Source organism: Lynx canadensis, chromosome C2 (assembly GCF_007474595.2).
Source record: "Lynx canadensis isolate LIC74 chromosome C2, mLynCan4.pri.v2, whole genome shotgun sequence".
Lineage (NCBI taxonomy): Eukaryota > Metazoa > Chordata > Mammalia > Carnivora > Felidae > Lynx > Lynx canadensis.
Window position 1 is genome coordinate 106,688,015 of NC_044311.2, and position 20,645 is coordinate 106,708,659.

Sequence of the window (20,645 nt, forward strand, 5' to 3'; positions counted from 1 at the left end):
ATTGAATGTTGTCTTTCCTTTTCATCATAGTTCAATTTTGTGTTTGTTTGTAACAGTCAAGAAAGGGTAGTCTAACCTGTGTATTTTTCTTTGAAAGATTTCTGAAGACAGCTGTCTTCTCTAATTTTTAGTTAAATGAACCTGCTTTTGAGGGGTTAAATGATCTGTTTTCTGGGTTTAGGTGATTTCTTGCAGTGATCCTTATCAGATCAAAAGTATGTGAACATCCTGACTTTTCATTATTTAATCTCATGAAAGGAAAAATAACCCCTTTAAGACTTATTTAGCATTAGATATAACTTGATGTTTCTACTCCATTAAGGGAAGCTATTTTCTTCACGTGTTTCAATCTGAAATAAAGTGACAAGGTTGGAGATCAGTTGTGTTAAATCTGCATTTGTCACATGGTCCCTTGCCTTGCTATTTTCATGGTCAGTCAGTAAGGTAGCCTTTATTTCCTTCAATGTCCATGGCAACATTGGATTGTTGGAAGCCCAAATTTATTAACTGGAAGGTAGAAATTAGAGTAGTGATTGATAGAAGATCCTGACTCATGTCCACAGATAATGTAGAGTGCATCGCAGCTTGTTATTCCTGATAGAACTCCTGACTCTAAATGGACAATATACTCATGGTATTACCCTGTGTTTCTCTACTGCTTTATACAGGTCAACCTCATTGAAGAGCATGTTAGAATAGATATAAATTGCTCTGTTTATTCAAGTCCATGGACATTTACAGTTCTTCATGTTAGCTGAAGAGTGCCCATTGTATCTTTCCTATAATACTTTTGGGTCGAGACTACCCTTGGAGAACTTTTCTTTCAAAATAATCTTGCTGGCTAATTATATTCTTCTAAGGAGATTTTAGATTGGGGCCGGCAGGACACTTTAAGGGAGAGGTTGATGATGAATCCATTATGTACCTTTTCTCCTCCCAATCCAAGGACAGTCAACCTGGCTTCTCTAGTTCTAGCCCCAGGCATAGCAATATGCATCTCCAAATCCCAAAGTGCAGTTTATCTTCATAGTGGAAACTGGGCAAGGCATGAATCTGAAAAGGAATATGATGCTTATTTTCTCAAGTGCTTCCCCAAAGAAGGTATGCCTAAACCTTCATTTCCTTCTGAGTTGTTCCAACTCTTTGAACGTCTGTGAAAAAGGAAACTGTCTATATTGTTGGAGAGAAAAGACTACAGGAGAAGGGAATGTAAGAATTGGAGAGATCAGCAGATCTGCCTTTTTAAGGCTGGTGGTTTATTTACTTCTCTAGTTTTGTGCTTGAAGTGATTTGGGAGAAAGGTGTTGGTAAATAATAGCATCAGTCAGAAGGGGTTTTTCATTCAGCAGCTCGGGAAAAAGCAGAGAGATTAAAAGCTAAGTTGGCCTACATTCACGGTAGCAAGATCAAATCCTCCTATACCACCATGGATTTAGAGTCAGAAGTGAGGCCAAGGCTGGTCTTATGGGAACGGTGTCCTGGGGCAGGTCAATTTATTTTGGCAAGCCTTACTTTCCTATCTCTAGGAATGTACTAGCATGATCTCTCAGTGTACTTCACCTAAAAAATCCTAAGATTTTAAATAGGGACCGATTGTGTTTTTTCGACTTCGGCGCTTGGTATATGCTTCTCCAGGGTAGATGCTTGCTTGCATGTTTTTTCTGAGAACCAAGGGCCAGCCCTAAAGCGAGGTATATGTGTAAGCTTCAGGTGGTTCAGGAGACAGGAAATCTCATGCAGGTTTAATGGATGAGTACCTACATATATTTTCTGGGGATCACAGGGGGTTTTGTGGGTTTTTTTTGTTTTTTTATTAATCAGATTTTCAAAGGAGTTTATGACCCCAAACATTTGCCCTAAGGAAGGGAAGTGTAAGAGAGATTGTACTTCTACAGGTCTAGAGAGAAACTTGCAAATGGGCTGGAGGGAGCTGTAGGAAGCTCACACTTCCCACGTTGTTTCTGGGATACACCAATGTTGAAAATAAGGACTTTTGGGCATATTATTATTACAATGAGATTTCTAAAAATATATTGAGCTGGAAAGTAAGAAAGTGTTCAAAACAAAACAAACAAAAATAAAACATGTCACTACAACCTATTTCGACATATTATAATCTCATTTTAAAGATGGGGAAACTAGTTCAAAGAAGTTATTGGAAATTATAGAGAAATACCAGAGGTGGGATACAACATATTCTGATTTCAAAGCCCGCATTATTTCAACAGTCTATGGCTGATGCTGAGGCAATTTCCACTTGCAAGCTCGCCAGAAATTTTACATTAAAAAAATAAAGTTCTGTAGATATAGCTCCAAAGTTTTGTTCTCAACATTTTATTACATTATTTCTCATAGCACCCTTAAGAAGATAGAAGAGTAAACACCGACTTCTATATTTTGCAGATGAAAAGTCAGGGCTCTAAGATTTTTCTTCTTTTCACATGAAGAATTCAATAGAATCTGGGAGAAAATCCACCTTAAGCCAGGCTAACTTTTATTATTTGCTCCAATATGCAATACTCTGTGATAGATGTTATGGGCAATACAATGATGAATGCATTAAGACTATTGCTCTCAAGGGTTGGCTATGCATTTTCTATGCCGTCTTTTCTTCTAAACCTAAATTAGGCAATGTATCCCTCATATAGACATTTCATGCTTAAAGTTTAATATTATCAGAGAATGATCATATTTTTACAACCAAATATTGGACCAAAGAGAACTGGGAAGTTTTTCAGTTTTACAAAAGATAAACAAATCCAATTTATACCGTGAACAAATTAGCTTCATTAAAAATAAAATTAAATTGCATAAATCTGGATTTTCTGGAATTGCATACAGGCATTTGCATACATGTATAAATTCAATTAAAGTATACACGTATATAAAATATGCAAGTATGGCAGTGCCAGACTGCATATGAGGACACTGTGCAGAACCATAATACTGCAAGCATGTGAATATGGGTGTTTTGCAAAAGGGAGGGAACATGGAAGCCCAAGCTGACAATAAGTCACATGTTTATTAGGTATTTATTATTGTGTAACAAATTACCCTAAAACGTAATGCCTTAAAACAATTAACATCTCCCCATTTCTGTGGCTAAGGAATTTGGGTGCTTCCAGCTCAAGGCTAGAAAGGTGTCAGCTGGGGCTATAGTCTTAACTGAATTAACTTAATTGACCTAACTCACAACTTAACTCACAGAGGATTTACTTCCAAGCTCACTTGGTTGTTGACAAAATTCAGTTCCTCACTGGTTATTGGATGGATGAGGTCTTCAGGTCCTCACTGGCAGTTGAACAGAGGCCTCCCTTAGTTCCTTGTCACATGGGTCTCTCCACAGGGAAACTCACAGTGTGGTAGTTGAGTTTCCTCAGAGCACAAGAGCAAGTGAATGCCCAAGGAACTCAGTCTTTTTTTTTTTTAATCTTTATTTATTTTTGAGAGAGAGAGAGAGAGAGAGGGCAATAGCGGAGTAGGGGCAGAGAGCGAGGGAGACACAGAATCTGAAGCAGGCTCCAGGCTCTGAGCTGTCAGCACAGAGCCCGACGTGGGGCTCAAACTTGCAAGCTGTGAGATCATGACCTGAGCCAAAGTCGGATGCTTAACCGACTGAGCCACTCAGGCGCCCTGGAACTCAGTCTTTTTTTTAACTTATTCCTGGAAGTGACATCCCTTCACTTTTGCCATATTCTTTAGTAAAATTTGGTCTCCACAACCAACACATGCTCAAGGGAAGGAGCTACACGGAGCATGCGTCATAGGTGGTGGGAATCTTGGGGGGTCAGGTTAGAGTCGATCCTAGTGACATAGTTTTTATGAGGCAATACTGAGAAACTCTGAAAGAAAGTCATCTTGTCCTGGCCCAGGGGTAGCTGAGGTTAGGGGGCAGACTTGGCTCGATGGGCCCAGCTGATGGGTTGTTTTCCAGATGTCTGGGTGGGATATGGGGAGTAATGCCTCTTGTCTGCAGTTGCAGTAAACAGAGTGGCGGATATATAAGAGGCTGGATAACTGTTTACCAAACTCATTTTCTCTTCTTTGTGGACACACATCCTAGTCCATATTTGCAAGCATTCTTTGCAGGTATGTGTGGACATGTTGCTGAGTTCCAATAAATAAATAAACAAAGCACATAGAAGTTACGTGAACCACATTAAAAAACAAACAAACAAACAAACAAACAAACAAACTCCCATGCACAATCCTCTGTGTTCTTTTCCATTTCAGGCTGGATGGGACAGAGAAAACTCAAGGGGGCTTTGTGAGGCCTATGTTGAATGTGGCAGAGCTCAGGATGAAGGGAACCTTAGTATCCGAATACATGACTGGAGGAAGCCACCCACTGACAGAGAACATTCATTTGAGCATTATGTGAAAAAGAAACTTCTACTGAATTAGACTACCGAGGATATAGAGTTCACTGATTATAGAAGCAAACATTATTGTAACAACTACAAGAGTCAGATATCTGGAGTAGTAGCCCTGAACCAGTGAAGCTCCAACAATGCAAAGACGGATCAGAAATGTTAAGATCAGAGTTTAATTATTCTTTCATCCAAATTACCCATAACAGTTCTCAGCACAAGGTAGGCTCTAGGTAATTTTGGTTAAATTATAGATGCTGACCCAAGTTAAATATAAGGGGAGCTGGAGTATGTGAGGTTTAAGAGCTTGCAGAAGGAGTTTCAGCTTAGAGGAATATCCTAAATAAAATTTCAGATGGTAGTATTCTTTGTAGTTTCGTTTTACCGTTGCTAATGAGTTGCTTTCAATCTCCATTGTGGAATTCTGGAACTAATTAAACAGGTCAGAAAATGAAAGGCCCGAGTTAGAAGCTTTGGAGTCAAATAGTGGATTTAAGAGCAAGGAGATTAGAGGCATTGACAACAACAATAAATTCAGTTTACTAAATACTTACCTTTTCATCCAGCTTTTATTTTTGACCCAGATATATTACAGCTCCCCTTTTCCCCAAAGCATATTAAAGTCTTTTGATTCCTTTATAGATTTACACAATATCTTGCAAACTGGTTCTGTAGGGTGAATTTGTTCTGTCCTATTTCTGCTTAACAGGCATGTATGGAAGACCCACTATGTGCCAGGCATTGTGTCACATGCTGAGAATACTGAGATGGAGAAGATGTGGGCGGTGTCTCTGAGGCTTTCAGTCTGGCAAATTTAAGGAAAACAAAGGTTATCTTTGTAACATGCTTTAATGGGCAATGTCTAAAGCACTAGCATTAATAGGCTAATACTTGCGAAGAAAATATAAATAGAATGCCACAAATTCACGTTAGTACCCACATAATTTTCTTCTTCATTACTGCAGCCCTTGTTCCCAAACTCTGCACACTCACAGACACTAGATACTTCTTTTTACATTATTTTCCAGCATATTTTCTTATACATCGTTCCATTTGGCTTGTTGCTAAAAAAGAAAGAGAATAATAGATGCCACATGCAGCAAGCCTTTCTCTGTTGTTTGGGTAAAATGTTACAACTCTGCAATCAGCAGGATTTTGCTTCCCTTTCTGTGGCAAATGATTAATTGCAAGGGGCAAAACATCTGTCTGGCAGCATGGGGCAGAACAGGGCTACAGGATCTCCGTAGCCTGGAAAAGGGGAAGAGTAGGATGGGGGCACTTAAGAAAGGAAGGCCTCTCTCTGAACTTAAAGAAGTCCTATGGGTTTCCAGAATAGTCAGCATCCTGCTGAGGACCAAGGTTTAATGGAGCAAAGGAAGGTAGGCCCAATCTGAGAATGCTTTTCTATCTTCATGCCAATTCTCAACTTTTTTCTTCAGGTTCCTATTTCCTTTGCCACCTTCTTGCCTGCCCTTAGCTGATAGTTAGTGCCCTGAGCACTTTCCTCGAGCCCAGCACTGGTCTAAGTGTTTTGCTTATTTGCTCATGTAATACTTACTATCTTATTATCTCATGTAATACTTGTAACAACCTCATGGGGAAGGTGCTACTGTTATCTTCACTTTGTCAAAGGAGAAAGTAAGGGGAAGTAAGTCTAACTTGTTGCACATCTAGTAAATGATGTGGCAGTTTGACTCCAGTGACCTGCCTCTTGATAACTTTTCCTTGTAAATATTGTTCCACCCTTTTTCTTAAATTCCTTACTCTCTATTAAAATGGAGAATTAGAATTGCCCCAAATACCCATACTTTCCAAATCACCTGCTTCTTGTGAAAACTTTATTTTTTTCTTTCTTCAGAAGTGATTGCATTTAATTTAGAAAATACACATAAGCAAAAGAGGGAAACAAAAATAACCCCCGTAGCTTACATCCACTTACATCCATCCTCTCTTACATGTTGTAAGACTTACATATAGTAAATGCTGTTAGACTTTTTCAAGTTTCAGTCAGGCTAATTGAGTTAATGCTGTTTTGATGAATGAGTAGTATAGAACACCTCTAGTGGGTAGAGCCCTCCTGCTAGATTACCTGCAGGTAGGGTAGATTTATCCTGGATTTGCTCAAGTAGTTTTGGTTCAGGCCTGCTGATCCAGCATAATTATTAGGAGCATCCTTTTCCACTCTCTAAATTTTTCCAGTTTAGATGATAAATCATATGATTATTTTGTTCATAGGCCACTGGCTAGCCAATAGAGGACTGTCAACTTAAATTAGTCAGTAATAGATCCAAGCAATAGAAAGATAAGTGAAACTCCCACAGTAAGATTCTCTTGATTAGATTGATAACAAGGAGACAATTAATTTTAAAAGTTCTACCTGAATAACATGATTAGTAGAATAGAATTAACCGTTATCCTGGGAGAAAATAGGAACGGAATATGGAAATGCACTTGGTTTTCAAGTGTAATAATATGTTTTTCAGAAGGATCACATGCTGGAACAAAAATGTACCCAAGCGATTTTTAAAAACCGATATACTACCCATTATATTTTAAGCCACAATGCATTAAAAATAGAAACAAATAATGAGAATGGAATTAAAATGTGCCAAATGCATGAAAACTTAAGAAAAAGTGTTTTTTAAAAGTGCCTAGGTCAGGGAAGAAATCCAGAATGTAATAACAAGAAAATGCAGTGAAAATACAAATACAATATATACATAAAAAGTATGGAATGCTGCCAAAATAGCACTTAGGAGAAAATTTATCACTCAAATTCTTGTGTTTGTGTGGGAGAAAAGGGAAAAACAATGAATTAAGCCTTTGCCTAAAGTATTTAGGAACAGAATAAAGCAGCATGCCAAAAAGAAAGAAATACATAGAAAAAAATAAAGTGATAAAAATAAAAATATTTGGTAACAATTATGGAAAAAAGATTCAATTCACAATAAAGCAAGCATTAAAATACTTAGAAATAAATTCAAGAGCTGAAAATGATGCATAAAATTACCAAGGTTTATTGGGAGAATACTGAAATAAATGGAAAGGCAAACTGTATTTCTGTATATGAAGATGATAATGTTCTAAATATGTCAGATGTTCTAACTTTCATTACAGCTTTGATATCGTCTTAGTGAAAGCATCAACATGATTTTCTTTATAAACTGACAAAAAAAATTCTACAAATGCATCTGGGAGCATAAGTAGGCTAGAATATCAAAGAGTTTTATGAAAAAGAGAATTGAGAATTATTAACTCCCATGTGTTAAAATCCAGAGTCAATTGATAAAAATAAAGATGAGGTTTCTTTTTTATGGAAATAAACTAAAATAACCAAATAAACTTTGGATACATAAGAATTTTTAAGTGCTAAAATTTATGTTACAGGGAAGAGGAAAAAATGACTATTGACTAGAGCTTCAGAGGGGTCACTTGGTAAGCAGAGTAGTTACAGAAAATACTAACATGAAAAAACAACCACAGACTAAATCATAATTTTAAGCTTCTGTGCAAAGAAGATGGCAACTAAGTTAGAAACATACATGCAGAAGCAGTTTCAGAAAAAGAGAAAAAGTTAAATCAGTATTATGCAAAGTGTTCATTTAATATTTCCAGAAAACTTTCAACAGCATGGCAAATTATTGTAGGATATTATAAAATACTTAGTTCAACAGACATTTATTGAATACCTAGGTTCTCAGGACACTCATACAAATATTATCACTGCCCTCAAGGAGCTTGCAGCTGCTAACCACATAAGCATATGGCAATTAAATGCAAATCAGAAGACTATTAAACCATTTTATACCTCCTTAACTGGTACAATTACAACTAAGTATAAATTCTTAGCATAGATGGTTTTTAAAAACGAATTCATTCACCTTGCAGGTATTGATTCTCAAAATCCATGTATATTTTGTACCTTCAGAATTTCATCATAATTCAGGTGAATCTTGAACTATTCATAAATTTACATTAGCAAGAGGAAGCGTCACTTATCACATCCAGAAATAGCTACAGTTAATATTTTAATGTACATTCTTGTCAACTTTTTTCTATGAATAATTATTTGTTTGCCAAAAAAAAGATGATACAAAATATTGTTTGCAGTCTTTTAGCATTTAATTGTATAGCATAAATATTTTCTTAAAAAAATTTTAATGTTTATTTTAATTTTTGAGACAGAGAGAGACAGAGCATGAATGGGGAAGGGTCAGAGAGAGAGGGAGACACAGACTCTGAAATAGGCTCCAGGCTCTGAGCTGGCAGCACAGAGCCCGACGCGGGGCTCGAACTCACGGACCGTGAGATCATGACCTGAGCCAAAGTAGGACGCTTAGCCGACTGAGCCACCCAGGCGCCCCAAATATTTTTGATATTAACAGTATACTTCCAAATTATGATTTTCGTTTATTTCATCAAATTCCATTATCAAGATATACCATAATGTATTTGACTTTTTCCCTTTTGTTGCCTTTCTGTTTCCAGTTTTTCACTGGTATCTAATTCCTTCATTTAGTAGATACTTATTGCATTACTTGATGTCTTAGGTTCTGTGGACGAGTGAGGAAAGCAGCAGACGTGGTGCCTTTCCCCACAGGGATTATATTTTGGATTGCTGTGCTGATTATGCTGTCTGCTGGGCTCCAACCTGAAGCATGATGATGCAGAGACCTCATCCTATTGCCATCCCTTCTGAAGGGAATGCTGCAACGACCTCCCATAAGTACCTACCATAAAGATTATGCTCCCTAGCTTCACTCTTTCCTGTAGAATAAAAGAAAAGAAATGTTAGGGGCATCCGGCTTGGGCTCACGTCATGATCTCACAGTTCATGGGTCCGAGCCCCGTGTCATTCTCTGTGCTGACAGCTTGGAGCCTGGAGCCTGCTTTCGATTCTGTGTGTGTCTCTCTGTCTGCCCCCGCCACTCACACTCTGTCTGTCTGTCTGTCTGTCTCTCTTTCTCTCTCTCTCTCTCTCAAAAATAAATATTAAGAAAAGTTAAAAAAAAAAAGAGAGAAAAGAAGTATCTTATCTCACGTTAGACCCATCTGTCTTTTTACTCCAACCTAAGGCTGAAGTCCATAAATTTGGATTGCTTCCTATCTTCAGGAGGCTGCTAAAGCCAAATTCATCTTGCCCAACTTCTTTTTGTCCTGGGTCATCACCCAAAATGTGAATTCTTGCACAAACTGATTACTATGCGTATTATTTCTCAAATGCTCAGTGGTGTCTTTATTTAACTCAATTTCTAACTCTGTGTATCATCCCCAAGTTTCTCCCAGTGTCCTATGAAATTCTCCATGTTACAAGCAAGCTTACCTATATTCACAAACACTTTTCTTTATTAAATCTTTCTTCTGAGAAAATCACTACTAGTCTCTTATGGCTGCTCATTTTCTCCAATACCCAACTACCTTACAGTTGGAAGATAAATTTGTGCTTGTAGGGTTATTGCTATAACTATTTTCCATTTTCTTTTATTTCTGCTCTCCTAGTAGTGGTTCTAAGTTTTAAAATTTGTATGCTTGTGTTTGCAAGTATTCTTTCAAAAATGTGCTTTCTGTGTGCATCAGATTTTAATATATTAAAAACTATTAAAGAATGACATCAGTAAGATGGCAGAATAAGAAATTGGAACAGTTGTCCCTCCACATAAACACACACAAACAATACTATTTGAGCCACAATACCTTCTGAGAACTCCAGAGACCAGTTAAGAAATTACAGTTCCCCAGATAAACACAATGAGGAAAAACACCGTGAAACAGGTCAAAAGAGCAGTTTCAGTTTACCTGGGTCAGCCCCTCCCCGAAGTTGGCACAGTTCAGTGCCAAGAGAGATCCAAGTGGCCTGAGATTTCTCCAGGGGGGCAAGCAGTGAGTGAAGCATGGATTCAATATTTTTAGACTTTGGGAATCCTGCCCAAGAAATTTACTTCTGTATAACCTTATAGAGACGGCTGAGGCAGTCAGCATAGTTAGAATGCCTGTGGGCTTCTAAGAACAAAGAAAGATGGGTGGTTCTCAGCAGTCAGCATGGGTCTGTGGGATTGAGAGAAGGTGTACAATTTTGAGATTTCTCTTTTAGCACATGAAAAAAGGTGGAACTTGCACCCACCTCCTGGCACTCCAGCCCAAACAGACCCCAGGGAAAAGAGGTGGGGGTCGCTCAGTAGCCAGTGGTGCAGCCTGTGGTGCTGCAGAATTGAGAGAAGGTGCACAATCCCCAGACATCTCCATCAGAAAGAAGGGAGAGAAGTGGAAGCTGCACCCACCTTTTGGGCCTTTCAGTGTGCTTCCCTACAGAAAAGAGAGCAGTTCGTTTTCATCCAACAGCATGATTCTGTGGGACTAAAAGAAGGTGCACAATCCTGAGATGTTTCCTTTAGAAGGGAAGGAGAGAAGTGGCCACTGCACCAAATGGCATTCAGTGTATTGTCTGGAGGAAAATGTGCAGGTGGCTCTCAGCAGCCACCACAGCTCTGAGAGATAGAGAAAAATGCATACAATCTAGAATCTTCTCCTTAAACAGGAAAGGAAATAGGTGGAGCTTACAGCTAATATCCTGATATTTTAGAAGTGGGAGAAAATATTTACACCTTATATATCTGATAAGGAGTTAATATTAATATATAATTAATTAATATATATTTATATATATATGTATATACATATACATATAAACTCATACAACTCAATAAGGAAGAAAAACCAAAAAACTTATTTAAAAAATGGGCAAAGGAACTGAGCAGTTTTCCAAGGAAGACATGCAAATGACCAAGAGGAATATGAAAAGGTATTCAAAATCATGAATATCAGGGAATGCAAATCAAAACCATATTGAGACATCACCTCATGTCTATTATAATGGCTATTATTAAAAAGTCAAGAGATGACAACTGTTGGTCAGGATGTGGAGAAAGGGAAAGCTTGTATGTTGTTGGTGTGAATGTAAAGTGGTGTAGTCGCTGTGGAAAACAGTATGGAGATCGTTCAAAAATTAAAAATAAACCCACCATATGACCCAACAATTTCACTTCTGAGTATATATCTGAAGGAAATGAGACCACTATCGCTTAGAAAGCTACACCCCATGTTCATTGCATTTTTCTCAATAACCAAGACATGGAAACAACCTAAATGTTCAGCAGTGAATGAACTGGTAAAGAAAATGTTGAATTGAATATAAATTGAATATATAAATATATTCCATATGGTCTTACTTATATGTGGAATCTTAAAAAATGAATTCATAGATAACAGAACAGATGTGGTTACTAGGAACATGGGGTGGGAAGTGGGCAAAATGTGGGAAGGTAATGAAAAGGTACAAAATTCCAGTTATAAGATAAATAAATTCTGCAGATGTAATGTATAACATAGTGAATAAAGTTAACAGTATTGTATCATGTATTTGAAAGTTGCTAAAAGAGTAAATCTTAAAAGTTCCCATTAAGAAAGAAAAGAAAAAGAAGGAAAGAAAGAAAGAAAGAAAGAAAGAAAGAAAGAAAGAGAGAAAAAGAAAGGAAAGGAAGGGAAGGGAAAGGAAAAGAAGGGAAAGGAAAGGAAAGGGAAGGGAAGGGAGGGAAAGGAAAGGAAAGAAAAGGAAAGGAAAGGAACATCAAATGGTGAATTTTCTTGTAGAGTATCTTTGAGGGAGGACTGTACTCTGTACCATCTTATTCATGACTATTCTAGCATTTGTAACAATGCTTTAGCAAAATATTTGAGTTACTACCTCTTAAGAAACTTCCCCATAGCAGTGCTTCTGGCCAATTTCTAGTAAAAATGGCATTCTTGCTTGTCAGAAAACTCTTCTTGTGTGTGTGCCTACATTGAGGCTGGAGATGGGAAGGTGGATATTGGCTAATTTGATTATCTTCCTGTTGATCAGCTTTGGCAAAGCATACTTTAATAATAAGAAATGCAAACTTTTATGTTAACTTGCATATGACTTCCTATTGTCCATATATTTATATGCAGGAATCTCAGAAGCCTGGGGTAAGAATGTGTGCCTTCCTGTGCACCCCCAAGTGACAGACATTCCTTAAATGTCTGTGGACCCTGTCCCTTCCTCCTCTGTCTCCTACTCTTAATCCAACCCATGTCCTACGTGCTAGACTTACTGACCCATCTGCCAAAACAGGACACTAATATAACAATGCTCCGTGCAATTGAATGTGGACACAAATCATTGTAAAATGCAGATTTGGTTACAGCAGGTCTTTTGCGGGACCTGAGAGTCTGCCTTTCTAACAGCTCCCATATGATACTTCTTGCTCATGGTCTGTAGATCATACTTTGAGCAGCAAAGCTCTACAGAAAGAGTCAGCAGACTTTCTGTAAAGGGTCAGATCGTAAAATTTAAGGCTTTATGGGCCAAAAGGTCTCCTTCCAATTACTCAGTTCTGCTACGTCAGCATGAAAGTATATGGACAACATGTAAATGAATGGGTGTGCCTTGGTTCCAATAAAACTTATGTACCATGAAATGTGAATTTCATAGAATTTTCACATGTTAGGAAATTTTATTCTTTTGATTTTTTCCTCTACCTTTTAAAAGTGTAAAAACCATTCTTACTCCAGAGCTGCACAAAAACTGGTGGTGGGCTGGTACTCCAGTTTGTCAACCTCCAGTCTAAAGCACGAATCTTGAAGGCACAGACTCTAGCGTGGGTTCTTGCTCAGCCTTTTCCTAACTCTTGTTTTTCCCTGACCTCTTTTCTAACTCTTGTCAGCCCCCTGCCCTCTAAGCCACTCCCCCCAAAGCCCCTGCAAAACAGACAGAATACAATAAACAAAACGGCAATAGTAAGTCCTTCCCTATCAATAATTAGATGTAATTGACAAAACATAATGGAGAAAACGCAAGGGAACTGCGGTTTCTGGCTCCGCCACCAGCTTAGGGGGCTCACTCATAGCCACCATGAGCTAGGACTTTGTGCAAAATGCAGCGAATCCCTGTATGGCCTCAAATACATACGGATGGATGATGGCCCCGACTATGTGCCCTGCTATGACAACACCTTTGCCACCGCCTGTGCTGAGTGCCAGCCGCATGTGGGGCACGACTCAAGGGAGATGTTCTACCAAGACCACCACATCCAGGTGGGCTGCTGCGGTGCCAGAGCTTCTCTTGCGAGCACAGTGAGCTGCTGTGCATTGACTGCTGCAGCAGTGCCTTGTCCTGGGAATTCACCTGCAGGGTACGCGGTCATGCCTGGGTCCCGGAAGCTGGAATGCAGAAGAGGCCAGACAGGGCCCAAGCACTGCTTTTGGTGCAGTGGTTTGTGAACAGCTGCTGGGTTCCTGTTCCTCTGTGCCCCACAAGCTCATTACTGCGTGCCCTGCCAGGAGAACAAGCTTTCTCCTCACCATACCCTCCGCAGCCAGTCATTGACATAGGGTGCGTAACATACCGTGATCGGCCCTGGCATCAAGAATGCCTGGTCTGCACAGGGAGCCAAATGTGCATGGCAGAGCAGCAGTTTGCTTCCAGGGATGATGATCCCTACTGAGTGGCCGGTTTTGGAGAAGTGTTTGCACCCAAGTGCAGCAGCTGCAAATGTAGCATCATAGGACTGGGTGGAGGCAAGTACGTGCCCTTCTAAGACCACCACTGGCACCACAGCTCCATCTCCTGTGCCCTCTGTGCCACCTCCCTGGTGGACCAAGGATTTGTGGGGGGGCTGGAGACCAAGTGCTGTGCCAGGGGTGGGGCCCATCAGGCCTTGAACCAGGACTCCTGGGTCCATAGCCTCTTAAACCAGGGCTCTAGGACTAAGGCTCCTTTTCCAAACCACCTTTGGGACCCAGTTGGGGTCCTTCTGGGCTCCAGGATTCAGCCTCCATGCTCTAACATACCCAGACAGGTACTTGTTTACCCAGGACCCCCAAACCTGGGATCTTATGGAGCTTCCATGATTCAAATCCCCACTGCAAGCCTAGACTCCAGAATTTAGCCATCTTCCCTATAGTCTGGGTTCCTAGACCAAAACTTCTTCCCAAATCAGGGCTCTAGACTCAACCTTCCAAACCTGGAATCTGGGACCCAGGCCCTCTTCAATCTCGACATCTTTCCAGAGACTTTAGTTCTCCCATGGGTGCCGGAGAAGTCCTCAAAAGTGGAGTATATTCAGGCTTGACCCTCCTCACCCCATGCCACCCAACCTCAAGGCTAGGGCTCTCTGGGCAGCAAATCAGGAGTTCACTGTTTAAGGAGGTTCTATAATATTGCCCAGTCATGTCTGTTGAATGTTTTCTGACTTCATTTCAGCTCCATTCTGCCCACAGATGGGCAGAGGGATGGGACTGGTTCACCTGCCTTCCAGATTTTGCAATAAAGCAGTGTGAGGAAAAAACAAAAATAATGAAAATGAAGAATTTACCCTTCCCCCAAACTGAATAGGAGGTGATAGTTCCAAATTTATTTTGTAAGTCCTGCATTTCTGATACCAAAGCCAAACAAAGAAAACTATAAGAAATGAAAATGATAGGCTAATATCATTGATGAATATAGATGCAAAAATCCTCACCAAAATACAAGTAAACTGAATTCAATAGTACATTAAGAATATCATACAATATGATAAGTGGGATTTATTTCTGGGATGCAAGGATGGTTCAACATACGTAAATCAATAAATGTGATAGACCACATTAATAGAATGAAGAATAAAAATTACAAGATCATCTCACTAGATGCAGAAAAAGCATTTAAAATACTCACACACTCATTCAGACAAAAACTCTCAACAAACTAGGTATAAAAGGAATGTAACTCAACATAATAAAGACCACATTTGATAAGCCCACAGCTAACATCATACTCAATAGTAAAAAATTGAAAATTTTTCTCTAAGATCAGGAATAAGAAGAAGATGTCAATTCTCACCACGTTCATTCAAGATAAGTAGTGGAAGTCCTATGAAAGAAAAAGTCCCAGGTGAGAAAAAAAAATGCATTCAAATCAGAAAGGCAGAAATAAGACTTATCTTTTTGCAGGTGACATGACTTATATGAAAACTCCATACATAAAAAATTATTAGAACAAATAAATGGATTCAGCAAAATTATACAATACAAAGTCAACATGCAAAAAACAGTTGCATTTCTATACATTAACAACAAACCATCTGACAGGGAAATTAAGAAACAATCTCATTTACGTAGCATCAAATAATAAAATACTGTAGAATAAACTTAACAAAGGAAGTAATGAAGTTCACTGAGAATTATAAACATTTCCAAAATAAAGAAAGCATATTAAAGAAAGCAATATATATATATACATAAAGATACTTTGTGTTGATGAAATGGAAGACTTGATATTGTTAAAATGTCCATACTACCCAAAACAATTTATAGATTCAATACTATCTTTTTAAAAACCCAATGACATTGTTGACAGTAATGGAAAAGACAATTCTAAAATTCACAAAGACCCAGAATAGGCACAGAGATCATGAGAAAGAAGAACAAAGCTGGAGGCATCACACTTCCTGATTTCAAATATATTGCAAAGCTATTTTAAGCACAACAGTACAATACATGAATAAAGACGGACATATGGATTGATTGAACAGAATAGGGAGCCTAGGAATAAACCCACTGATCTTTTAACAAAGGTGGCAGGAAGACACAATGGGAAAAGGAAAAGTATAGTTTCTTCAACAAATGGTGCTGGGAAAACTGGGTATTCACATGCAAAAAAAAAAAAAAAAAAAAAAAGAATCAGATCCCTACCTTATACCATGCTCAAAAATCAACTCAAAATTAAAGACTTAAACACAGACCTGAACTATAAAACTCCTAGAAGTAAATGTAGAGGAAAAGCCTTTTGACGTTGGTCTTGGTAATGATGTTTTGAATATAACAATAAGAACACACAGACAACAAAGGTAAAAGTACTCAAGTGAGACTACATCAAATCATAAACCCTCTGCACGAATATGGAAACAATCAAAAAAATGAAAAGAAAATGCACAGAATGGAAGAAAACTTGCAAACTGTCTATCTGGTAAGGAGTTGATTTCCTAAGTATGTAAGAAATTCATCCAAGTTGATAGCAAAAAAAACCCCAAATAACCCAATTGAAAAATGGGCAAATGACTTGAAAAGACATTTTTCCAAAGATATATAAATGACCAACAGGTATGCGAAAAGATGCTTGACATTATTATCAGGAAAATGCAAATCAAGACTACAATGAAATATCACCTCACACCTGTTAGGATGGCTATTACACATTTTAAAAAGATACTGGGTGAGGATGTGAAGAAATTGGAACCCTTGTGTACTTTTGGGAATGTAAAATGGTTCAGCAGCTATGGAAAACAGTAGGGAGTTTCCTCAAAAACTCAAAGTAGAACTACCATATGGTCCAGCTATCCCACTTCTAGGTACATATCAAAAAGAATTGAAATCAGGATCTCAAAGAGATATCTGCACTCTCATGTTCACTACAGCATTATTCATAATAGCCAAGATACAGAAAAAAACCAAGTGTCCATTGGTAGATGAATGAGTAAAGAATATATGGTATATGCATAGAATTGAATATTATTCAGCTTTCAACGTTTATTTATTTTTGGGACAGAGAGAGACAGAGCATGAACGGGGGAGGGGCAGAGAGAGAGGGAGACACAGAATCGGAAACAGGCTCCAGGCTCTGAGTCATCAGCCCAGAGCCTGACGCGGGGCTCGAACTCACAGACCGCGAGATCGTGACCTGGCCGAAGTCGGACGCTTAACCGACTGCGCCACCCAGGCGCCCCTATTCAGCTTTACAAATGAGTAAAGAATATATGGTATATGCATAGAATTGAATATTATTCAGCTTTACAAACGAAGAAACTCCCAGCATTTGTGACAACATGGATGAACCTGGAGGACATTATGCTAAGTGAAATAAGTCATTCACAGAAGGACCAATACCGCATGATTTCACTTATATGAGGTATCTTAAATAGTAAAACTCTTAGAAGCAGAGAATACAATAGTGGTTGCCAGAAGCTGAAGCATGACCCGTAGAGAAAATAGTGAGTTGTTCATTTGTTCATTGGGTATAAAAATTTGGTTTGAGAGATGAATGAGTTCTGGAGATCTGCTGTATAATAGTTAACATTATGGTACTGTGTACTTCAGAATTTAAAGGGTAAATCTCCTGATAATTGTTCTTACCACAAAAAAAAAAAAAAAAAACAAAAAACAAAAAATCAAGGGTGGTAGAGGAAGCTATTAATGTGTAGAGAAAGAGTGTAAATGGGAGATCTCTGTATCTTCCTTTCAATTTTGCTATGAACCTAAAACTGTTCTAAAAAAAAAATCTTAAAAAAAAAACAAACAGGGCAAAGGGACACAAGGAAACTCTGGAAGTGTTGGATATGTCTATTCCTAGATTGTAGTGATGGCATCATGGCTGCTTGTATATTTCCAAATGCATCAAACTGTACATATTGAATATATGCAGATATCATATATCTGTTGTACATCTGTTTTACCTCAATACATTTTAAAAAATTTCAATTAGAAAAATAATATGTTGCCAATCAAGTTATGGAAAATAGTTGTACTAAAAATCAAAGAAATGTATATTAAAATATTTATGTTTCAAATTAGGAAATATATTTTTAGAATTAAATTCCAAGTGTTTATAGTTGAGACAGTATTATCACGCACAGTTGATGGAAACATAAATTGGAACTTTAGTTCTAGAAAATTTTGACAGCGTACATAGAAATACTTTCAAATTTTCTAATCTTTGATTCACCAATCTCATTTCTCAGAATAAACATTAAGAAATAGTGATGTGGCAAAAATGATTGTATATGGTATGCTCAATTTAAATATTCAACAAATGTTAGTTATTAAATGAATTATGGTATATACAAGGAATAAAATATTATACTGCATTAGAAAAGGTATTATGTTAGCTATTTCATTCTGTTCCTTTTTATTAGTATTATTTTCACTCAGTACTGTGTTTACAAGATCCCCCTGTGTAACCATGTGAATGTTAAATCTGTTCCATCTTATTGTTGCACAATCTCCACAAGGGTGCATTTTTCATATTTATATTTATTCTCCCAATGATGGATGCCAGATAACCTCTACCTACCTGCTAAATTGAATAGTCCTGCAATGACATTCCTTTTATAAATTCCCCTTTAATGAATTTTATAAGACTTTCTTTAAGATATAAAGAGCTAGGAATTGAATGGCTGATGTGATAAGGTATGCATATACTTAATCTGGATAAATACTGTCAGGTTGTGATCTTACTGTTTCTACTGTGAAAGGTCCCTATACCCATACTTCCTTTTCACTTTCTGCATTATTCAGAGTACTTATTTTTGCAAGGCTGAGACTTAAAATGTTATTTCATTGTTCTTTTAATTTGCATTTCAATGATTAGTAATGAGTTTGAACTTTTTTTTTCTGTGTTGTCAACCTTTGGGTTTCATCTTTTAAATTGCATCTTCTTATCTTTTTTGCATCTGTTCTTTTGGAGTGATTCTGTGATTTTTGTTTGGTTATGTATTTATTTATTTTTAAATTTTTAAACACTTATTTTTGAGAGACAGGGACAGAGTGTGAGCAGGGGAGGGGGAGAGAGAGGCAGACACAGAATCCAAAGCAGGTTCCAGGCTCTGAGCTGTCTGTACAGAGCCCAACACGGGGCTCAAACCCACAAACCATGAGATCATGAGCTGAAGTCAGATGCTTAACTGACTGAGCCACCCAGGTGCCCCTGATTTTGTTGATTTAGATAAGTTTGCAGGATATTTTAGATACTAATTACTTGAAGTTTAGAATTTAAAAATATCTTCCTCCATTTGTTCTTTTTGTAATTAATTTTTTCATCATACCTTTTATCTTACAGAATTCCTTATTTTGATGTAATGAAGCAGTCACTTTCTTTATAGTTTGTTTTGAACTTTTATTTAAAAATTCTTTCCAATACCTAAATCTACATTTTATACTATTTTGTTATATCTTTCAAATTGTAGATTATTAATTTGTATGGATTTCATCTTTTTATGTGATGTTAGGTAGAGATCTAGTTTTACTCTTCTCCATACAACAAGCCAGTCTTTTAACACCATCTTCGTTCGGTAGGCAGCCTTCCTAATGACCTCCAATGACCTTGCTTCTTGGTGCTCATCTGTTTGAGTAATCTCTTTCAATTAAGAGTGAGTTGTACTGAGTGACTTGCTTCTAATCAACAGATTATGGCCAGTGATGGGATGTCCCTTCCAAGGTTAGGTTACAAAAGACTGTGACTTCTTTTTTGCCCTCTCCTTCTCTGTTCTCTCACTCTGGGACAACAAGGTGCCATGTTGTGAGCTGCCCTATGGAGAGGGCTACGTGACAAAGGACTGACATCTCTAGCCAACAGCAAGTAGGACTTGAGCATTGTCAACAGCCACAAGAATGAGCTTGAAGTGGATCTGAAGCCTGCCCATGACCAAATGAATGAGCATGGGAGCAGTTTGATCCCCAGTGGAGTCTTAAGATGACTGTAGCCCTGGCCAGAACCTTATATGTAGCTTTATGAGAGACCTTGACTGAAAGGATGCAGCTAAATTGGATTCCTGACACTTAGAAACTGTGAGACAATGAATGTTTGTTACTTAAAGCCACCGATATTAGAACAATTTATTATCAACAATAGATTTTAATATGCCATTGACTTAATCTAATCTGTCCCTAATTGAATGATAGTCAAATTTATTATTGATTGGTTAATTCCACTCCTTTTTTATTACTATAACTTTGCCATATGCCCATATATGATAGAGTAGGTTCCTCTCTTTTATCTTCTTTTTCTTTGAATAATTAAGAAATATTTTAAATTGAATAAAAATGAAAATACAGCATATCCAAATTTATGGATGGCAGCTTATCTCTCCTTAGAGTGTAGTCTATATTTTTAAATGCTTATGTTAAGAAACAAGAAAGATCTAAAGTCAATGATCAATTATTCCACCCTGCAAAGGTAGAAAAGGAGGAGAAAATTAAACCCAGATCATGTAGAAAGAGATAAAAAAGATAATTGCAGAAACTAGTAAAACAGAAAATAGATGTGTAATAGAGAAAAATCATTCAAAGCAAAATCTGGTTCTCTGAAAATAACAATAAAATTGATAACATTCTAAACTGGTGTAAGCAAACATTTTTTATAACAGGCCAAATGTTAAATACCTTAATGTTTACTGGCATTAAGGTCTCCATTACAAATGGTCATCTCTGCTGACTTCCCATAAAAGC

The 20,645-nt window shown here is 37.7% G+C and overlaps 1 pseudogene; it reads left to right on the forward strand.

Moving 5' to 3' along the window:
• The first annotated feature begins 13,229 nt into the window (after positions 1–13,229).
• On the forward strand, positions 13,230–14,130 carry LOC115522897 (annotated as a pseudogene).
• Positions 14,131–20,645: the final 6,515 nt, after the last annotated feature.